Source organism: Trichechus manatus, unplaced genomic scaffold (genome assembly GCF_000243295.1).
Source record: "Trichechus manatus latirostris isolate Lorelei unplaced genomic scaffold, TriManLat1.0 scaffold00093, whole genome shotgun sequence".
Lineage (NCBI taxonomy): Eukaryota > Metazoa > Chordata > Mammalia > Sirenia > Trichechidae > Trichechus > Trichechus manatus.
This window is the reverse complement of record NW_004444029.1, coordinates 6978126-6998046: the sequence shown is the minus strand read 5'-3', so window position 1 is coordinate 6998046 and position 19921 is coordinate 6978126. Positions and strand designations below refer to the sequence as shown.

Here is a 19921-nt window from a genome sequence, read left to right as displayed (position 1 = left end):
CTTCCCCCTGAAACAACGCTGGGGAACACCTCACAGCCCCCAGCTTCCCCCTGAAACAACGCTGGGGAACACCTCACAGCACCCACCTTCCCCCACCAACAACACTGGGAAATACCTCACAGCCCCCCCACCTTCACTCCAGCAACACTGGGAAATACCTCACAAACCCCCACCTTCCCTCCAACAACACTGGGAAACACAGCCCCTCCAACCTTCCCCCAGCAACTCTAGGAAATACCTCACAGCCCCCACCTTCCTCCCAACAACACTGGGAAATACCTCACGATCCCCCACCTTCCCTCCAACAATGCTGGGAAATACCTCACAGCCTCCCACCTTCCCTCCAACAACAAAAAAGGCAAAAGAGCCTAAGGCTGAAATCTTGTTCAGCTGTCTTGATGTCTATAAGACTTTGTGGTGTAAGAGGACAATGTTGTTAAAACAAAAACAGCACAAAAAACTTCTTGTGGTAACCAGGTCTGTATAATGGGAACTTTATGGAGCTTCAGTGGAGATAGATGATAGTAGTGAGGAAACTGAGGCCCGGCCACCTCCAGAGTGGCGCTCGGCAGGGCTCCTACCTCCTGGCGGTTTCTGCTGTCAGGTTCCAGGCGGGGACTGGTCTGTCCTCCCTCCCTGGCGGCGCACTCACGGGCCAGCTTCCTCTGCCCGCTACTTTCCTCCCTTCCCCCTTGGCCTGGGTTAACTTAAGTGAAATGGACCGTCAACCCTCTGTGTGAATAAGGAATTGAATGAGTCTTGGGTTTCTTCATCCTTCAGGGGGAACGGGGAAGCAGAGTACAGGGGCTTCTCTTGAGGTTGAATGTGGCCCTAAGATTTAACTAAACAGAAGTTTTTTTTAATAAAAATCACTGATTAGTAAGACAACCAGTCAAATTGCAATATCTTGGGGATTCAGGGCTACATCTTCAGTGCATAACAACACTCTAAAACTCGGGTGTCTTAAACAAAGGCTTTGTTAAATAGAGAACAGGATAGTTACGCTTTTTAATGGAGGTCTCCACACTGGAAAGGAGACTCAGACCGATACCTGGTGAAAGTTCTCAGTTCATCCCTGTCAGGAATAACTTTATGATGTACAGTGGTGTCTGCTTTTCTGCAGCTATGTGGGAAGACAGCGTTTCCCTCTTCTTTTCTTTCGAATTTTCTCAGGGCAAAGAACTCGAATTCTGTTACATCTAGAGAAAAGAGCAGTCCCAAGAAGTCTAAAATTTACGGTGTATAAAAAGAAAAGGGCTGAGGAAACATTTTGATACATGGAATATAAGGCATGTGATATTTGGCAGCAGCCTGGGAATCAAAGGACACATTGCACTGGGCCAATCTTCTGCAAAAGACCCCTTTCAAGTTGTTTAAAAAGCAAAGATGTCAGCTTAAGGACTAAGGTGCACCTGACCCAGGCCAGGGTGTTTTCAGTTGCCTCATGCATGTGAACGCTGGGCAGTGACTAAGGAAGACCAGAGAAGAATTGATGCCTTTAAGTTGTGGTGTTGGCAAAGAGTGACCCTGCCCTTGGCTTCCTCCCCAGTCTTTTTCTGACCGCTTCTCATCCTCCCTCCATAATCCTGACACTCAACCCCTGGGCTTTAGCAGTCTTTGGAAGACCTGTTTTCCATTGCCCCTCTCTACCTGGGCATGTGTTCTTCCTTCCACCTGGAACACTTTCCCCTTCTTCACCTAGCCAACAACTTCAAAAAATGTGTCACAAAACCACATTAAGTAATGGTGCATTACTAGAATAAGAGGAAAGGAAAAACAGCATGTCCTGGGTAACTGCTCTGTACCTGGGGCTGGGCTAGTCTTTCCCATAGATAGAGTCTCATTTAGTCCTCAGAACTGCCCAGTGAGAGAGGCAATATCATTTCCACATAGTAGATAAGGAAAGAGGCTCAGAGGAGTGAAGTAACTTGCCTGAAGTCATAGGGCTGCCTATTGGTGAAACTGGGATTTGGACCCAGGTTGGTCATGCTCCAAATCCCATTTCCTTTTTTGCTGGTAAAGGGTTATGCTCATTTCAATGGGCAGATTCTGCTGTGTTTGTTCATGACATTGCTTTTTAAATGCCTTTTGTGTAACTTCACTGAAACTGCTCTGTTATGATCCAGTTGCATTTTTAACTGCTCAAGTGGAACACAGCTCTTCAATTATTGAACAACACATTTATTAGCATTTAATGTAGATTAAAGGTGAAAGCTGAGCCTATTGCCTAGGGCCCTAACCCTGCATTTGAAACCTCCCACTTCCCAGCTTTTGCATTTCTAGCTGGCCTTGCCCTTCGTGGTTGCTCTCTGCATATGTCTTCTCTTGTTTTTGTCTGACTCTTGTTCTGCTTTTCTGCCTGTTACTCTCTCTTCTTTCCCCTTCATGCTGCCTTTTACTGTTTTCTCTTTTTCTGTTTTTGCCCCCCTTAGCTGTTTGTAATATAAACCCATTGCCCTCTAGTTGATCCTGACTCACAGCGACCCTATAGGACATAGTAGAACTGCCCCACAAGGTTTCTAAGGCTGTAAATCTGTACGTAGCAGACTGCCACATTTTTCTCCCATGAACCACTGACCTTTCAGTTAGCAGCTGAGCACTTAACTAACCAGTGCGCCACGAGGGCTCTTGTTTGTAACATATGTTGTTGTTAGGTGCCATCGAGTTGGTTTTGACTCATAGCGACCCTGTGTATGAAACGCTGCCTGGTATAATATCTTTTCTAACCCCCCCTCCCCTTCCAGAAGCCCTGTTTCTTTTTATTAGAGAATAGTAATTAGAAACCAAAATCTGGCTGCTGGATGTGCTTGTTGCTACTGGGGTGTCACTGCTTCTAGGCCGTCTCAGTGGACAGTGCTGGGAAATGTATTTATGTATACTGAAATCTCGCACCATCCCACTCCATTATTCACATAACTTTTATTACAGTGTATTGTTAATAGTTGCACTGTTTTATTGTTATTGTTGTTAATCTCTTACTGTGCCTAATTTATAAATTAAACTTTATCATAGGTATGTATGTATAGGACAGAACATAGTATATATAGGGTTTGGTGCTCTCCATGGTTTCAGGCATCCACGGGGGCTTTGAAATGTATCCCCCGAGGATAAGGGGGGGATTACTGTATTGATAATTACTGGTGATTAGAATGTGAAATTTGGAAACAAGAAACAGGAGTTGGAAAATATGGCCTTGGTGATAGAAACAATGCCAGATATCACATGATAGAATTTTACAAGACCAATGCAAAATTGCAAATGCCTTTTTTCAATAACATAAATGTCAACTATACACGTGGACCTCACCAGATGGAATACACAGGAATCAAATTGACTACATCTGTGGAAAGAGACGATGGAGAAGCTCGATATCATCAGTCAGAACAAGGCCATGGGCCGACTGCGAGACAATCAATTGCTCATATACAAATTCAAGTTGAAGCTGAAGAAAGTTAAAACAAGTCCACGAGAGCCAAAGTACGACCTTGAGTATATCCCACCTGAATTTAGAGACCATCTCAAGAATAGATTTGACAAATCGAACTAATAACCGAAGACCAGACAAGTTGTGGGATGACTTCAAGGACATCATAAATGAAGACAGCAAAAGGTTGTTAAAAAGACGAGAAAGAAAGAAAAGACCAAAATGGATGTCAGAAGAGACTCTGAAAATTGCCCCTGAATGTAGAATAGCTAAACCAAAAGGAAGAAGTGATGAAGTAAGATAGTGAAGAGAAGATTTCAAAGGGCGACTCAAGAAGACAAAGTAAAGTATTATATTGACATGTGCAAAGACCTAGAGCTAGAAAACAAAAGGGAAGAACACACTCGGAATTTCTCAAGCTGCAAGAACTGAAGAAAAGATTCAAGCCTCAAGTTGCAATATTGAAGCATTTCATGGGCAAAATATTGAATGACGCAGGAAGCATCAAAAGAAGATAGAAGGAATACACAAGAGTCACTATACCAAAAAGAATTGGTTGATGTTCAGCCATTTCAGGAGGTAGCATATGATCAAGAACTGATGGTACTGAAGGAAGAAGTCAAAGCTGCACTGAAGACATTGATGAAAAAGAAGGCTCCAGGAATTGATGGAATATCAACTGAGATGTTTCAGCAAACACATACAACACTGGAAGTGCTCATTCATCTATGCCAAGAAATTTGGAAGACAGCTACTTGGCCAACCGACTGGAAGAGATCCATATTTGTGCCCATTCCAAAGAAGGATGATCCAACAGAATGTGGAAATTATTGAACAATATCATTAATAACACAAGTAAAATTTTGCTGAAGATCATTCAAAAACGGTTGCAGCCATTCATCAACAGGGAATTGCTGGAAATTCAAGCTGGATTCAGAAGAGGACATGGAATGAGGGATATCATTGCTAATATCAGATGGATCTCAGCTGAAAGCAGAGACTACCAGGAAGATGTTTACCTGTGTTTTATTGACTATGCAAAGCATTTGACTTTGTGGATCATAACCAATTATGGATAATATTGTGAAGAATGAGAATTCCAGAACACTTAATTGTGCTCATGTGGAACCTGTACATAGACCAAGAGGCAGTCATTCGAACAGAACAAGGGTATACTGCATGGTTTAAAATCAGAAAAGGTGTGCATCAGGGTTGTATTCCTTCACCATATTTATTCAATCTGTATGCTGAGCAAATCTGAGAAGCTGGACTATACGAAGAAGAGCGGGGCATCAGGATTGGAGGAAGACTCATTAACAACCTGCAGTATGCAGATAACACAGCCTCGCTTGCTGAAAGCTAACAGGACTTGAAGCACTTACTTCAGTATGGATTGCACCTCAACATAAAGAAAACGAAAATCCTCACAACTGGACCAATAAGCAACATCATGATAAATGGTGAAAATATTGAAGTTGTCAGGGATTTCATTTTACTTGGATCCCACAAGTCAACTCCCTTGGAGGCAGCAGTCAAGAAATCAAACTACATATTGCATTGGGCAGATCTGCTGCAAAAGATCTCTTTAAAGTGTTAAAAAGCAAAGATGTCATTTTGATGAATAAGGTGTGCCTGACCCAGGCTGTGGTATTTTCAGTCGCCTCATAAGCATGTGAAAGCTGGACAATGAATAAGGAAGACCGAAAAAGAATTGATGCCTTTGAATTATGATGTTGGCGAAGAATATTGAGTATACTATGGACTGCCAGAAGAACGAACAAATCTGTCCTGGAAGAAGAATGCTCCTTAGAAATGAGGATGGCGAGACTTCGTCTCACATACTTTGGACGTGTTATCAGGAGGGACCAGCCCCTGGAGAAGGACATCATGCTTGGTAAAGTAGAGGGTCAGCAAAAAAGAAGAAGACCCTGAATGAGATGTATTGACACAGTGGCTGCAAGGATGGGCTCAAACAGCAATGACTGTGAGGATGGCACAGGACTAGGTCGTGTTTGGTTCTGTTGTCCATAGGGTCGCTGTCACTCAGAGAAGACTTGACAGCACCTAACAACAACAACGTTCCAGAAAATTAGTATGTGAGTATTTTTTTATGCTTATGGAATTTTAAGTTCCTTGTTCATGATTTTTAAGAGTAGTGAATGTAATATTTTATATTTCTTAGTTTAAAAAGCAAACAAATTGTTTTATTATGTGTATTTGATTATTTTTCTTTCCTTTGGTAGGAAAATAGTGTTTTCTGATACAGGATTCACATGACAATAACTGTCTGTATATTTTTTTTTATTGCTGTAGTTTAAGTGAAAGTTTACAATTCAAGTTATTCTCTCATACAAAAATTTATACGCACATTGTTACATGACCTTAATTGCTCTCCCTATACTGTGACAGCACATTCCTTTCCACCCCTGATTTCCTATGTCCATTCAATCAGCTCCTGACCTTCCCTGCCTTCTCATCTCACTTCTGGACAGGAGCTGCCCATTTAGTCTCATGTATCACTTGAGCTAAGAAGCACACTCTTCAAGAGTATCATTTTATGCCCCACAGTCCAGTCTAATCTTCGTCTAAAGAGTTGGTAACTGGCCTTATTTTAATATTTCAGTAATGACCTTGGTTTGACAGACTAAAGCATAGCTGATTTTAAGGAAGAAGGTTTTTTTTTTTTTGTAACATATTTGGAAAAAATAGCATAATTTGTTTTTGTCTGTCCCTTGTTTGCTGCCTGTCATTGGTCTTTTGGTGCCTGGGGTTATTGATTTGCAGGCGTTACTCCCTGTGACTGCATTTACCGTTGTGTTCTCCGTGGGTCAGTCCCCCCTCCTTCCTCTCCCTTCCCCAGTTCCCAGGAAGGTGTGTGGTTTCCCTCTGTAGGATTCCGACAGCAGGCTGCAGTCCTGCATGAGCAGCTCTGCTCTCGGGACTGGGGGAGAGCAGCTGGAGAGGAGGATGGATCCCGTTTGCTGAGAGAGAGAGAATTTAAGTACTGCTCATTCTTCTACACCTTCTCTTAGCCACCTCTTGGGCCCTTGGGGTGATTGCTGCAGGCTGTTCGCTTCATTACGGCAGTAGTTCACCCTCTGGCCTTTGCCTGTCTCTAGCCTTTGAGCAGTCCACCATACAGGGTGGCATGGGAGAGGAGGCAGTGTGCTGTAAACGCGTCCCGGACGTCAGAGGGAACTGACACTTCCTGGCAGGGTGACTGTGGGCTCCCTCAGCCTCAGGATCTCCGTCTGTAAAATGAGCATCATAGCACCTTCCACCTAAGGTCAAACCAAAAACCAAACCTATTCCAGCTGCTGACCTTTTGGTTAGCAGCCGAGCTCTTAACCACTGCGCTACCAGGGCCCCCCGTGGGGTTTCTGGAGGGAAATTGAGATTTCCATGACGCTCTTAGCCTGGGCCTGACACATGGGAGGGGCCCAGTAGTGCTAGTCAATGTTTGCTAGCCATTGCGAGTGCATTTGAAGTGATAGGTACTCAGCACTTGCTGTTGGAGGCTGGCCATGAGTGGCTGGGGGAAGCTGCCAGAGGCACAGGCCTGCTGAGACCTGAGTGGTTTGGTCATTTCCCTTCCATGTATGAGAAGGCACCTGGAGGAGCAAAACTGCCAAGGAGTCAGGGCATAGCTGCTAAAGCAGCAGGCCCACCGGGCCATCATCCATCTGACTGAGCTCAGGTCGTTCCTGCATCACCCGGGCCTTGTCCGTGGCTGCCTGCTCTGCTCCATCTCCCTGTGGTTCTGGCTGCGAGCCCGGGCCCAGCTTCTCGGCTCACCCCTGGCTCAGTGTTTGACGGGGCTCAGCCCCTGCCTGGTGGTGGCGCCTGGTTCGGCCCACTCCTCTGGCCCCGTGTGCCTGGCCCCGGTTCTGCCCGTCTGGCTTGTGGCCCAGGAAGCATCTTGCCTCCCCTCTTGGCCAAAATTCCTGGTTCATCCTGGCAATTTTTAAATCCCATAAACACGGGAAGGCCCTCAGCGGGAAGCTGGCAAAGCCAGTGTGATGCTGTGGCAGTGGCCTGGGCCTGGGGTTTTCATTCACAGTGGGGCTTTGATTTTCTCCCAACATAGCACCATCAGTCTTGGTCACCGTACGCTGGCTTTCCTTTGAACTGATGGATGCCTCCCTCTCAAGTTCTGTGGTCAAAAACCAGGACTTCAGACCCGTTCATTCCGGTTCCAACCCCTGCTGAGAACGTGCATTTCCATCCCAGATATACTGAATCAGACTCCACATTTTAACAAGATCCCTAGGTGATTCTTATGTATAACTTCCTGGGAACTTGTTAGAAATGCGGATTCTCAGCAGGAGTTCGAACCAGAGCAAACCAGTTCAAAGCCCTGTCAAAAACAAGTGCTTAGAAGAGGTCAAAGTACATGGCTTTGAGTTTGCCCGAGGGTGTGTTGTGGGTCACTGTGCTTGACTGAGAACTTGGTAGTGGTAATGTTACAACAGCTAGCTCCCAGTCAGTGCTTACTGTGCAGCAGACACACTTCTGAGCAGGTTACATTTACTAACTCATTTTACCGTCCTGACCACGCTCTGAGATGGTTGGTGATCTCGTGCTAATACGCGCCTAGTCCTCCGTATAGTCGAAGAAACTGGAGACAGCAGGATGAAGTCACTTGCCCAGGGTCACTCAGCAGTAAGCCTCAGAGCCAGAGTTCAGAGCCAGGGCTCCCAGCTCTCGCCCCTCACTGACTCGCCTGATGGCTCCTGTGTCTCAGGTACCACAAAGGATGTGAAGAGCTGTGTGCCAGGCTGCCTTACCCCGTGAGGCCCATGTGGTGTCGTGCAGATGGTCTGATGTGGGGTCTCAGAGCGGGGGTTTCCGAGGCAGCCATGTGCTTTCTGTACACGTGACTTTGGGCAAGTTGTTTAAACTTGCTAAATGACACTTTTATGATTCTGTACAGTTTCGGACATGGTTGTGAGTTTTAAAGAAGCTAAGCTCAGTTCCTGACATGTATTGAAAGTACCCATTGCCGTTGAGTCGATTCCGACTCATAGCGACCCTATAGGACAGAATAGAACTGCCCCATGGGGTTTCCAAAGAGCGGCTGGTGGATTCGAACTGCCGACCTCTTTTAGTAGCCGAGCTCTTAACCACTGTGCCACCAGGGCCCCTGTATTAAAAATAGCAGCTGGTGTCTACTGGAGATGTATGAGGCAGTGTGTCTGTGGACTGTTGAGTGGTACAAAGTAAGCGTTAGGGGGGCTACAGAAACAGAGGACTCATTTTTTAAAAACTTTGAATTATGGGGACTTTCAAACTTACGAAAAATGAGAGAGCATTGTATACTGACCACCCCCGTGGGCCGCCCCCAGCTTCGGCAGATGCTAACGTTCCACCGTCTTGTGTCATCTCTCCTGACTTTTTTTCTTGGAATATTTACAGCAAATCCAAATAGTACATCTTACATCATTTCACCTTTAAATACTTCAGTGCTTATCTCCCGTAAGTAAGGCCTTTTTTAAAACAGTCATTTGCCCTGGGTGGCGCAGACGGTCAAGTGCTTGGCTGCTAACTGAAAGGGTGGAGGTTCGAGTCCACCCAGAGGTGCCCCCTCGGAAAAAAGGCCTGGCACTCTGCGTCTGAAATACTGGCCACTGAAAACCTGCGGTGCAGTTCTCCTCTGACACACGTGGGGTCGCCATGGATTGGGATCAGCTCAGTGGCGACTGGACCAGTTTAAAAGAAGATTACAATGCCATTGACCATGAACCTAACAAAATTAGAAGTAATTCTTTCATATCATCTAATACGTGTGACTTGGAATCAACTCAGTGGAAACGTGTTTAATACCCAGTTCATGTTTATATTTCTCATATGTCCCAAAATTGTCTGTTTTACAGTTCCAAAAAAAAAACAAAACTTACTGTCATCGATTCCAACTCATAGTGACCCTATGGGACGGAGTAGAACCGCCCCATAGGGTTTCCAAGGCTGTAGGTCTTAACAGAAGCAGACTGCCACATCTTCCTCCTGTGAAGCAGCTGGTGGGTTCACGCTGCCGACCTTTTGGTTAGCAGCTGAGTGCTTAAGCACTGTGCAGCCAGGGCTCTTTGTTCCTGTTAGTTATGTCTGAATCAGTATCAAAACAAGTTGCGTACATTTCGTTTGCTTCCTGGGTCTCCTAGCCTCTTTTAAGCTGTAACCCTCTCCTGTTAGTTTTGGAAGCCAGGTCCGCGGCTACCAGGAGAATTTCCACCCTGGATCTGAGAGGTAGTGCTTGGTGCTGGGCGGAGCCGTCCTGGAGCCTGAGGCAGAAGGAGGAATCAGCAATAGTGAGCCTGGCTTTGTTTAAAATTGGGATATTGTGTGCATCATGAGTATTTGGCGTTAACTCTGGTTTTAAAAACGTGGTAAGAGGTTGATCTCGATCACCGTCTGGGAATGGACAGCACACAACAAAAACAGGTTTTGCTTCCCTCACTTCACCCCTCCCGGCCCTGTGCTGTTTATTGCGTTCCTCTCTCCCTCCCTCCTAGGCCTTGTGAACTGGGGTGACCCCCAACTCTAGAGCTTTGCTCTTCCGAGTGTGGGCAGTAGTCAGCAGTGCAGGCAGCACTGGAGTCCGTCGGAAATGCAGACCCTGGGTCCCACCGGCATTTCACCAGGCCCCCGGTGTCTGCAAGCTCAGCCCAGAGAAGCCTGCTCTGGGGCAGGACCAGGTTCAGGGTGGAGTTCCGGCAGGAGTACGCCGTGCGCGGACTTGTCAACCGCTTATTGTGTTACCCAGCAGGCACCACGTGAATGTCCTGCCTTAGGTGTAAATGTCCCGCCTTAGGTGATACAGAGATGGCTCAGGAGTCAAGTGTGGTCCACTTGCTCTGTCGGTACACCGAGTCTTGTCCTGCCTTAGGTGATGCTGGGATGTCTTGTGGACTCAGATGTGGTCCACCTGGTCTGTCAGTAGACATCCCTCATCACCGAGTATGATGGCTGAGGTGGGAGCTCGAGAGCCCGACTGTGGGTTTGAATTGAGACTTTTCCTGCAGCTGTGTGACTCTGGGCGCGTTCCTCACCCTCTCTGTGCGTCAGTTCTTTATTGGTGGGCTGGAGAGAGCAGTAGCGCCATCTCAGTGGGTTGTCAGGTGGATTCGCTCCGAGCAGTGCCTGGCAAACAGGAAACACTCCACCCCAAACCACTTCAGATCCTCGTCTTTGCCCTCCCTCGCGGCCAGGAGGCCTGGGAACACGGCGTCCGAGTTGGGCTTGCAGGGTGAGTGGTGGTGGTGATGGCTTGAGTGGAGGCAGGAAGTAGGAATGCACAGTGTGTCTTTAGAGACTGACGAAGGATTTGACTTGACCATAGAGTTGCATTGTTCCAGTAGAATGGGGGAGAAGGCAGAGCATGGGAGCTTTGGGTCCAGGACGTGTGTGGCCCTGGGTGGGCAGGTTTTTAAGGGGAGGGGGCGTCATAGAGCAAAATGTGGTCAGGAAGGCCCCAGCCACCTGCTCGGGGTGCATTTGAGGGAGCAGGTTCTGAAGGCTGAGAGGGCGATTCCACCTAGACAGGGTGGTGGCTGTGGGCATGGAGGGAGGGATAAGTGGGCGTCCATGAGATGGCCACAGGACACAGTGGGTGCTGTGGGCAAGGAGACTTGTGTTTGGTTTGGGTTTCATTCCTCACTAGCTCTGTGACCTTCATCAAGTACTTAACCAGCCTGATCGGGGAGCCTCAGTTTCCTTATCAGCGTAATGGTGATTAAACGTATGTTTGGCAGGTTAGTTGTAAGGATTAAATGAGCAGATGTGTGTCCAGTGTCTGCTGCGGGCCTGGCTTAGAGTTCCCAGTACCAGTTGCCCTCAAGTCAGTTCTAACTCATGGCAACCTCTTGAGTATCAGAGTAGAACTGTGCTCCATAGGGTTGTCATTGACTGATTTTTCACAAGTAGATCACCAGGCCTTTCTTCCTGGTCTGTTTTTGTCTGGAAGCTCTGCTTAAACCTGTTCAGCATCACAGCAACACACAGTCCTCCGCTGACAGATGGGTGGTGGCTGCGCTTGAGGTGCGCTGGCCGGGAGTGGAACCACGGAGGGCGAGAATTCTAGCCCTGAGCCACCACTGCCTGAGGTCCTGGTGTTTCCTGGGGGCTCTGCGTTAGTGTCCGTCAAATGGACGCTAGTGTTCCCACTAGGTGACTGATTGGGTGTTTGGCTGTTGGAGAGGAAGGTACGAGAAGTCACTTTTTGCCTTCACACTAGGTCCAGCGAAGGAAAGTGGCCGGGAGGCTGGTGGAAGGGGGAAGCTATCTTGCGTTGCAGGCGTGCTGGGTTGGAGACATTGATGGGATATGGGGGGGTTGCTGGAGTCCATGGGGAAATGATGCATGAGACGCGCGTGACTAGACTCCCATTCCTCTTTGGGTCCAGATTGTGGCTTCAGTGGTGTCTGTGCTTTGTGGTCCAGTGTCTCTGGGGTCTCCCGACAAAGCAGATCTTCAACTTGACGTCCATTAGTGTTGGCTTCTGACTTTGCGTTTGTGGCCTGGGGGCCGGGAGCCTGGGTGGGGCCGGCCTGCCCGCCTGGGACTGTGGGGAGGCTTCCCTCCTCCTGCCTTTTCCTCATCTCAGATTTGTTGAAATTTTAAGCAAGCAGCTTGTTTTGGTTTTTAGCCGTTTCAAGGCTCATCTCTTCTCTGTGCACAGGCTGATGCTGGAATTTGGCGTATTAATGGGGGCTATTTAAAGAAGCTCGTTTATGGGCAATTAAATAACACGCCTGTCAGCCCAGATCTGATGGGGAAGAGGGGAAACTTCTTTTTTAAGCGCAGTGAAATTTAATGATACTCCTTTTCTCTTCAGAGTATCTAGAAAATAGATTTCTTCTTTTTAAAAAATCGTATTATTTAATTTGCTTATTTCCTTCTATGTTTATGGGGGCTAAGAGGGAAGGGCAGGAAGTATATTTCAATTATATATTTTTTGACTTTACATTTTTTTAGGGGTCTTTGGATCAGTGGTTTTAGCTGCTCCGAGCACTGCAGAGAGAATAGTCACAGTTGATGCTGAAACTCACCCCGTCAGGTAGTAACTGACACTCAGGTATTTCACGGAGCAGAAGGGCAGGAACACTGAGGGCACAGTGGCCGCTGACCTGTGAGGGTAGAGGTCAGAAGTGGTATAGCCCTGCCATGTACGCTGGAATCCAAACGTAGGAATCTGAGAACAAATTACTGGGGTGGACAGAGGGGAGGGGAGGGGCTTTCTCTTCCTGCACTTTATTCTTGAATAGCTTCATAATCTCTGGGTAATATCTGCTTTCTGTCTTTCCTTTTTCTAGGTAAATCAATTCGAGTACCTTGTGTATAATTGAGACTGAATACATATTTGTTTGCGATTACATATGCAAATGTATAGTGGCTGATGGAACAGGTGGCGTAGTGGTTAAGAGCTACGACTGCTAACCAAAAGGTCGGCAGTTCAAATCCACCAGGCGCTCCTGGGAAAGTCTATGGGGCAGTTCTGCTCTGTCCTGTAGGGTCGCTATGAGTCGGAATTGACTTGACAGCAACAGGTTTGGTTTGGTTTTGGTTTAGTACGTCTGTGGGAGGAGAGTGTTGGGTATGGGATGCTGTTGAAATTGGGTGTTGATGGCAATGAATGGAAGCAGTAGCGGAAGAGGAAAGAAGAGGATGAACCATAGAACAGTGTCAGGAGAATAGCCCCGGTGGCACAGGGGCTATGAGCTACAGTGAGCTACGGCTGCTAACCAAAAGGTCGGCAGTTCAGATCCACCAGCCGCTCCTTGAAAACCCTATGAGGCAGTTCTACTTTGTCCGATAGGGTCGCTATGAGTCGGAATCGACTTGACGGCAATGAGTTTTGTTGTAGGTAAGTAGCGAGGTAGGTAAGGAGGCCTGGTGGCGCAGTGGTTAAGTGCTTGCTGCTAAACGAAAGATTGGTGGTTTGAGCCCACCAGCCGCTCCGTCGGAGAAAGATGTGGCAGTCTGCTTCCACAAAGATGACAACCTTGGAAACCCTATAGGGCAGTTCCACTCTGCCCCACAGGTTGCAACGAGTCAGAATGGACGTGACGCCAAGAGGCTTAGTGGGGTAGAAATCACTGAGGAAGTGGCTGGTAGTAGAAGTTTAGAGAGAGAGGCCTTGTCACGGCAGCTGCGTGACCTGGTGGGGGTGTGGGGTGGACTCAGCATGAACCTAGAAAGCCAGCCAGGGCCAGAACATGGCTTCCCTGTGTCCGCAGAACTGGGCCGCCGAACTCCGGCTCCTGGAAGTATTAGGACACGGGGTAGGAACCGACAGTGGTATTTGTGGCAACCTCAGGCGACAGTAGGAGGGTGAGAATACAGTAATTCATGTTCCAAGAGGACAGAAAGGGCGAGAGATGAAGATGGAGACCCCTGCACTTGGACTTCTCTTGGCCGATAGAAGGAGGGAATTCCCTGCGGGGCCCTTTCCATCTCTCTGGTTAATGATACCTTCTGCAGAACAGACGGAAATGGTTAACTGGTTGTGTGAGAACCCCTCAGAGAATGCCACGTTTCTTTAAGTAATTCCCATCCTGAATTGGAGGGGAGCAAACCATGTGGAGAAAACTCCCCAAATTAGGAGGTGCTTGAAACGCTGATGAGCGAACTGCCAGCTGACTGTGGACTTGGCTCCCTCCCTCCCTTTCTTCCTTTCAGTTTTGGGAAATAGAATCCTGGGAAAATGCTCTTGGCTTGCTTTATGTTATTATTAAAAATGCTGGTCCTTGCGTTATTAAATATCCCACCAGCCAAAGAAGTCCCTTTAGAGGTGCCCTTTGACCTCAGCAGTTGTGAGTGACGTTGCCCAGTAGGGGCACTGCCGTGAGGGGCCTGCACCTTTGGGGGTGGGCTTGAGCTTCTGCCGACCTTTTCTCCATTGGCTGTCCTGGTGAGCTTTGGTTCTCATGCTGGTGATGCCTCTGTGGTTCCCCATTTTCTCCGTCCTCCTGTGTACCCTGAAGGGGCAGTGAAAGTCAGGCAGTCACCGCCTTCTCTGTGGCTGTCTGTGGGGTTTCTTCTTGGCCCTTTCTCTTTAGGAGCTTAGGGAGCTTGTCTGTCTCCCTGTGCTGGGGAGAGGTTACACATCATGGGGAGGCTTGGAGATAAAAAGAGATGCCATCTTTTGGTTCAGCTGGAAGAGGGGAAGGCCCTAAAATCCCTAAAAAATCCTTAGCTTCTTGGTTGTTCCCTTGGGGTTTCTAACCTGTCAGCTACCTGTTAGCATCTCTGCCAGCCCAAGGACGAAGCTGCCTTTCCTCCTTGGTCAGATGGCCTCGTCTGGTGAGTCTCTGTTTTCCCACGAGGGACAGAGGCCACTGCAGCGCCCTCTGTCTGTTGGGTGGGGAAGGCGGGGGCGTGATGTGTAGTTGGACAAAGCTGTTCTGCTGCACACAGATAGCCCCTTCTCCAAGGGTCATTGTCATCTTTGCTGCCATCGCTGCTCCATCCCGCTGCTCCATGGGGCAGCCAGTGGGCACTGCCCCCAGCATTGCAGCGATTAATTATTCTCAAAGTGGCTGTTATAAAAACCCAGACTTGAGAGCTGTTTTACTGTAAAGCAGTCGCTGTGTTGGCCGGCACCAAGGGAAAGCTTGGGGTACTAAGGGCTCTGCAGTTTGCCTGCAGATTGTGGTGGGTAATAGCTTTTGAGGAAATAGGACGGATCCTGCGATTTTTGTCTCCTTGTGAAGTTGTTATTGAAATAACGACTTAGCTTATTTTGTGGTTCTAGAGTGAGGAAACATGTAAGGCTCAGGATGGGTGGAGAGCACCCCGTTTCCTGGGGTAGCAGCATGCTCAGATGCTGCTGAAGCCCTGGCCGAGTGACGTCACTGCATGTTTTCCGCTTCCTCATCCAGAGGCTGCTGATTTCTTTCTGTCAAAGAACCCGCATTTTAGTGCCCGGCAGATCTTCGAGACCCTTTTTGATATGGCTGAATTTATAGCACATCCTTTAAATTGTGTTTAACTCTGTTCTCTCAGGAGATGGCATGATGTCATGGAAAGCACATGGGCTTGGGATGTACACACAGTACTTTTAGTTTTGATAACAGACTCTTGGGTTCTTGTTGAGACTCTTGACCCACTAGTAATCTAGAATTTGTCTGATGCCCTGACTCAGTTCATCAGGCACTGCAAGGGTTGTGTTGCTTCCTGGGTTACCAAAAGGAACTCCTTACTCAGCCTTTTCAGAGGGTGCTGCACCCTGGGGGTGCAGTGGTTAAGCGCTTGGCTGCTGAACAAAAGATAAGCAGTTCGAACCCACCAGCTGCTCTGCGGGAGAAAAGACCTGGTGATCCGCTCCTGTAAAGATAGCCTTGGAAACCCTATGGGGCAGTTCCACTGTGTCCTTTAGGGTTATTATGAGTCAGAGTTGACTAGATGGGTTTGGTTTTTTGGTTTAGTTACATTATAGGAGTGCCCGGGTGGCACAAATGATTAACCTGCTTGGCTGCTAACCAACAGGTTGGAGGTTTGAGTCTGCCCACAGGCGCCTTGGTAAAAAGGCCTAGTGATCTCCTTCCACAAAACCAGCCACTGAAAACCCTGTGGAGCACAGTTCTTCTCTGAAACACTTGGGGTTGCCAAGAGTTGGAATCAACTCGACAGCAGCTGGTAGTTACATTAATCTTGCCCCCAAAGCATGCACACGCACGCACGCGCACCCTTGGGTCTGCTCGCCCTCGTACAGTTCCTGTGACTGTCTTCCATCCTCTGTCCTCCCCTGTCCTGTGCCACAGTGGTCCCAGGCTTGTCTTTGGTAGTAACCTCAGCTGAGGAACCATCCCGGCCAACCTGTGGGGCACAGAATGGCACAACCTCGCACGGTAACCTTCCAGAGTTTCCTGTAAGACACAGCCTGCCTGTCTGAGTGCCGTGAGCCATCTCTCCTGGCTGGCCGTTTGCCACTGACTCATTTATTAAACAAGCGTTTACGGAGAACGCTCTATCTGCGGGAGTTGGCGGTGTGTGCCGTGGAAGAGAACATGGTGGATCACCCATGATTCCAGGACAGTTGTATCTGGGAAGAGGTAGGACAGTAAGTGTGTGTGTGGGTCGGGGCGGGTGGTGGTGCGCTGGCTCTTCTGTGAGGGGGAATGAAATGAGGGAATCCTTGGGGGCAGCCCAGTTTAACGTGTGTTCCAGGAACACCCAGTCTGACACTCGGCAGCATAAAGGGTATGATGGGAGGTTGGGAAAAGGTGCCGTAACCTCTTTCCTTGATTATTCACCAGATTTTTCCTTGGGCTTTCAAGGTGGGCAGGCTCACTTGAGACGCGTTTGGTGTTTCCTGTTGGCTCTCCCAGCCCCCAAACCAAAAAAAAAAAAAAAAATGCCCAAACTCTTTGCCATCGAGTTGATTCCAATTCATAGCGACCTTATAGGACAGAGCAGAACTGCCCCATAGGGTTTCCAAGGAGCGGCTGGGGGATTCGAGCTGCCGACCTTTTGGTTAGCAGCCAAGCTCTTAACCACTGTGCCACCAGGGCTCCTCCTAGCCCCCAGGCTCTCTCTTTTCGGTTTTCCACCCCCCCCCCCTTACCTTTTGCATCTTTAGCCAAGATCATTGTCTGGGACTCCTGACCTGTCTTTCCAGCTGCCCTGTGGACACTTCCTCCTGGATGTGCCACCACCGTCCCAGACCAGCAGGCCCGAGGGTCAGCTCAGCTGTCTCCCTCCTGACCCCGTGCCTCCCCGCTGTGTTTCCTGTCTCTGACTGGTGCTGCCTTCACTGGATTGCTGCGGGCAGAAATGGCACCGTTTCTGACCCAGCCCTCCAGCTTACCTCCTAAATATCCAGGGAACCTGCTCGCCTCTCCCCTCCCTCTGCCGTGCTCCTGTGACCAGCCTGCATTCCTGAGGATGGGCCCCAGGCTCCCTGCGTCCAGTCTCCCCTCTGACCAGCGCCTTCTTCCCGCTTCATCCAGAACGGTCCTTCCAAGGTGTAAATATGGTCCCCTCAGTTCTCTTCTTAACACCCTTCAGTGGCTCCCCCTGCTCCTAGGATGATTCCAGGCTCCTTAAATTGCTTGACAGGCCTGGGTGACCTGGCCTTTGCCCGGCTCCTCACATCTGCCCCTCCTTGTCCCCCCCAGCATGCTGGCTCCAGCCGGCCTGATGACTTTCCGTTTCCGAAATCTGTCACCTTCTCGCACTCACAGGCTAGTGTGTATTTATTTTTAATTTTGTTGTGGTAAAATACGTATAACATAAAATCTGCCATTTTAACCATGTTTAAGTGTAGGATTCAGGGGCATTGGTGACATTCATTGTTTTGTGCCACCTTCACTACCTGTTTACAGGCGTGTCACGTGCCCTGCTGCTGCCCGGATCCTGCTCCCCTTGGGCCGGCTGTTTTCTGTTCCTCTGTAGCTGTCGGCTTCGGTGCCACGTCCTCTGAGAAGCCTTCTCGGGCGCCCTCAAGACAGGGTTGTTGTCGTTGTGTGCCGTCGAGTTGATTCCAACTCATAGCAACCCTATAGGACAGAGTGGAACTGCCCCATGGGGTTAGGTACCCCTTGATATGCCTTTTTATGAAGCCTGTAAGGGTCAGATTGTATCGTGGCTGCCTGCTTGCCTTTCTTCCCCGCTGGACTGCCAGCCTCCCAGGACAGGGCCGGCTGGGCCACTCACCAGCATATCCCAGGCACCTAGCACAGGGCCTGGCACACTCTGTCAAGAAACACACTTTTACTCTGCAGAGAACTTTCCTGAGCGCTGTCTGCTCTGCTGCTCGACCTGAGCTCCCCAGGCAGCACCAGACCCTCCTTGCTGCGCTGGACATGCACCTGGCAGGCGGTGAGCGAGCTCGGCTTCACCAGCCACTTTCGGAGGCTTTCTCCCACCTGACCTCTTTAAATACATGTGATGTGAATATAAGTTTTAGAAGTTACATTAGACAAGACAAGGAAGTGATATGATTAATCAGTGTGTTATCAAGTGTACATCTGAATGAGTATGTGCTCGTTCAGTGGTGTCAGTGACGTTAAGAAGAAAAGCATTGCAGTGTTTGCTTTGGGGTCGGGCTGGCCTGGGTGTGAATCCCAGCCCACCGCTTGGTAACCCTGTGACGCTGGGCAGGTCCCTCTCCCTCTCTAGGCCTCAGCTTCCTCACCTGTGAAGTGGGACAGCAGTGCCTGCCAGGCAGGGTTGCTGCCAAGACTAAAATAGCACCTGGCAATTGCTCTATGAATCTTAAGTTATTTTCTCTTTCATTCCATCAGTGCTGCTGTTACTGACAACGTTTTCGGAATTTCTTTTTTGAAATGGTTTTCAGAGCTGGCCAGAGATCATCAAAAAATCTCAGTGGTAGAAATCTTTTTTTTTTTTTTTGAGGATGTATTTGGTTTTTAGAAGCAGCCTGGTTCAGAGAGCAAGATCAAGGTGGTTAATATCATTTTTTGATATTAAAAAATTCACTATGATGATGACAAGGTTCTCTTTCGTGGAGTCTGAATTGGCGCCCATCCTGGTTTTCGCACAGGCCTTTTGGCAGCACATTCCATTTGCATATTAAAACTCAGGGCATTAACGATTGTAAAATCTTTTGATTTTGAATAGCACTGTGATAAATCAAGCAGAATTAGTAAGCTCCAGAGAGCTGAGGCCTTGAATAATGTATTTAATCAGAAGTGAACCATCCAAATCTTACTTCTAGCAATAAAGGGTATAGGAGAATAGTCCAAGGCACTACCGTGCATTCCTGTGCATATTTGGGGTACCTTTGCAGCCAGGCCCCCAGGAACCAGCGCGGGGAAGTGGAGTGAGGTGATGCTCTCCACTAATGGCCGGGGGGAGGGGGCAGGGTCCGGCGGGGGCGGGCATTGCCCCGTTTACGCCCCGGAAGAACTGCTGGGGACATGATCAGGTAAAGTGAGGGGGATGCAGCTTTCACAGAGGTGTAGAGGGCTGCAGGGTTAGTGGTCGCAGGCACAGGGAAATGGGCCACGGGAAGCAGGTGTAGAACCCTGGAGGCCGACGCCGTGTCCGGGGAGTGTGGAAGCCAGCGAGGCTGGGGCTCGCCCAGCTTGGGGTCCAGGGGCAATGCTCAGGTGGCTGCAAGGAGCACAGCTTTCTGTACTGGGTGAATAGTTGGTATTTTACCTCGTCACTGGATATAAGGTCCCAAATGTGAAGTGTCTGGTAAACTATAAAGGGGCGTCTGTATGCTAATCAGAGCCCTGGTGGTGCAGTGGTTAAGAGCTTGGCTGCTAGCCAAGAGGTTGGCAGTTTCAATCCACCAGCTGCTCCTTGGAAACCCTATGGGGCAATTCTACTCTGTCCTATAGGGTCGCTATGAGTCGGAACTGACTCGATGGCAGTGGGGTTGGATTGTTTGTATGCTCATTATTCTTAAATATCTAATGGTTTATACCCCGCATCTGCCTCATTTTTAGTATAAATACGTTTTGTTGGTGCGGGAATGACTCACTGAGAGTGAGTGATGGAGGGAAGCAGAACGTGGGTATTGGTGGGGAG

At 48.6% G+C, this 19921-nt stretch overlaps 1 protein-coding gene across 1 annotated transcript in view; it reads left to right on the top strand.

The window, feature by feature from the left end:
* Window positions 1–19921, top strand: part of AGK (acylglycerol kinase) — an 84026-nt gene that overhangs the window by 9577 nt on the left and 54528 nt on the right. The window lies entirely within an intron of this gene.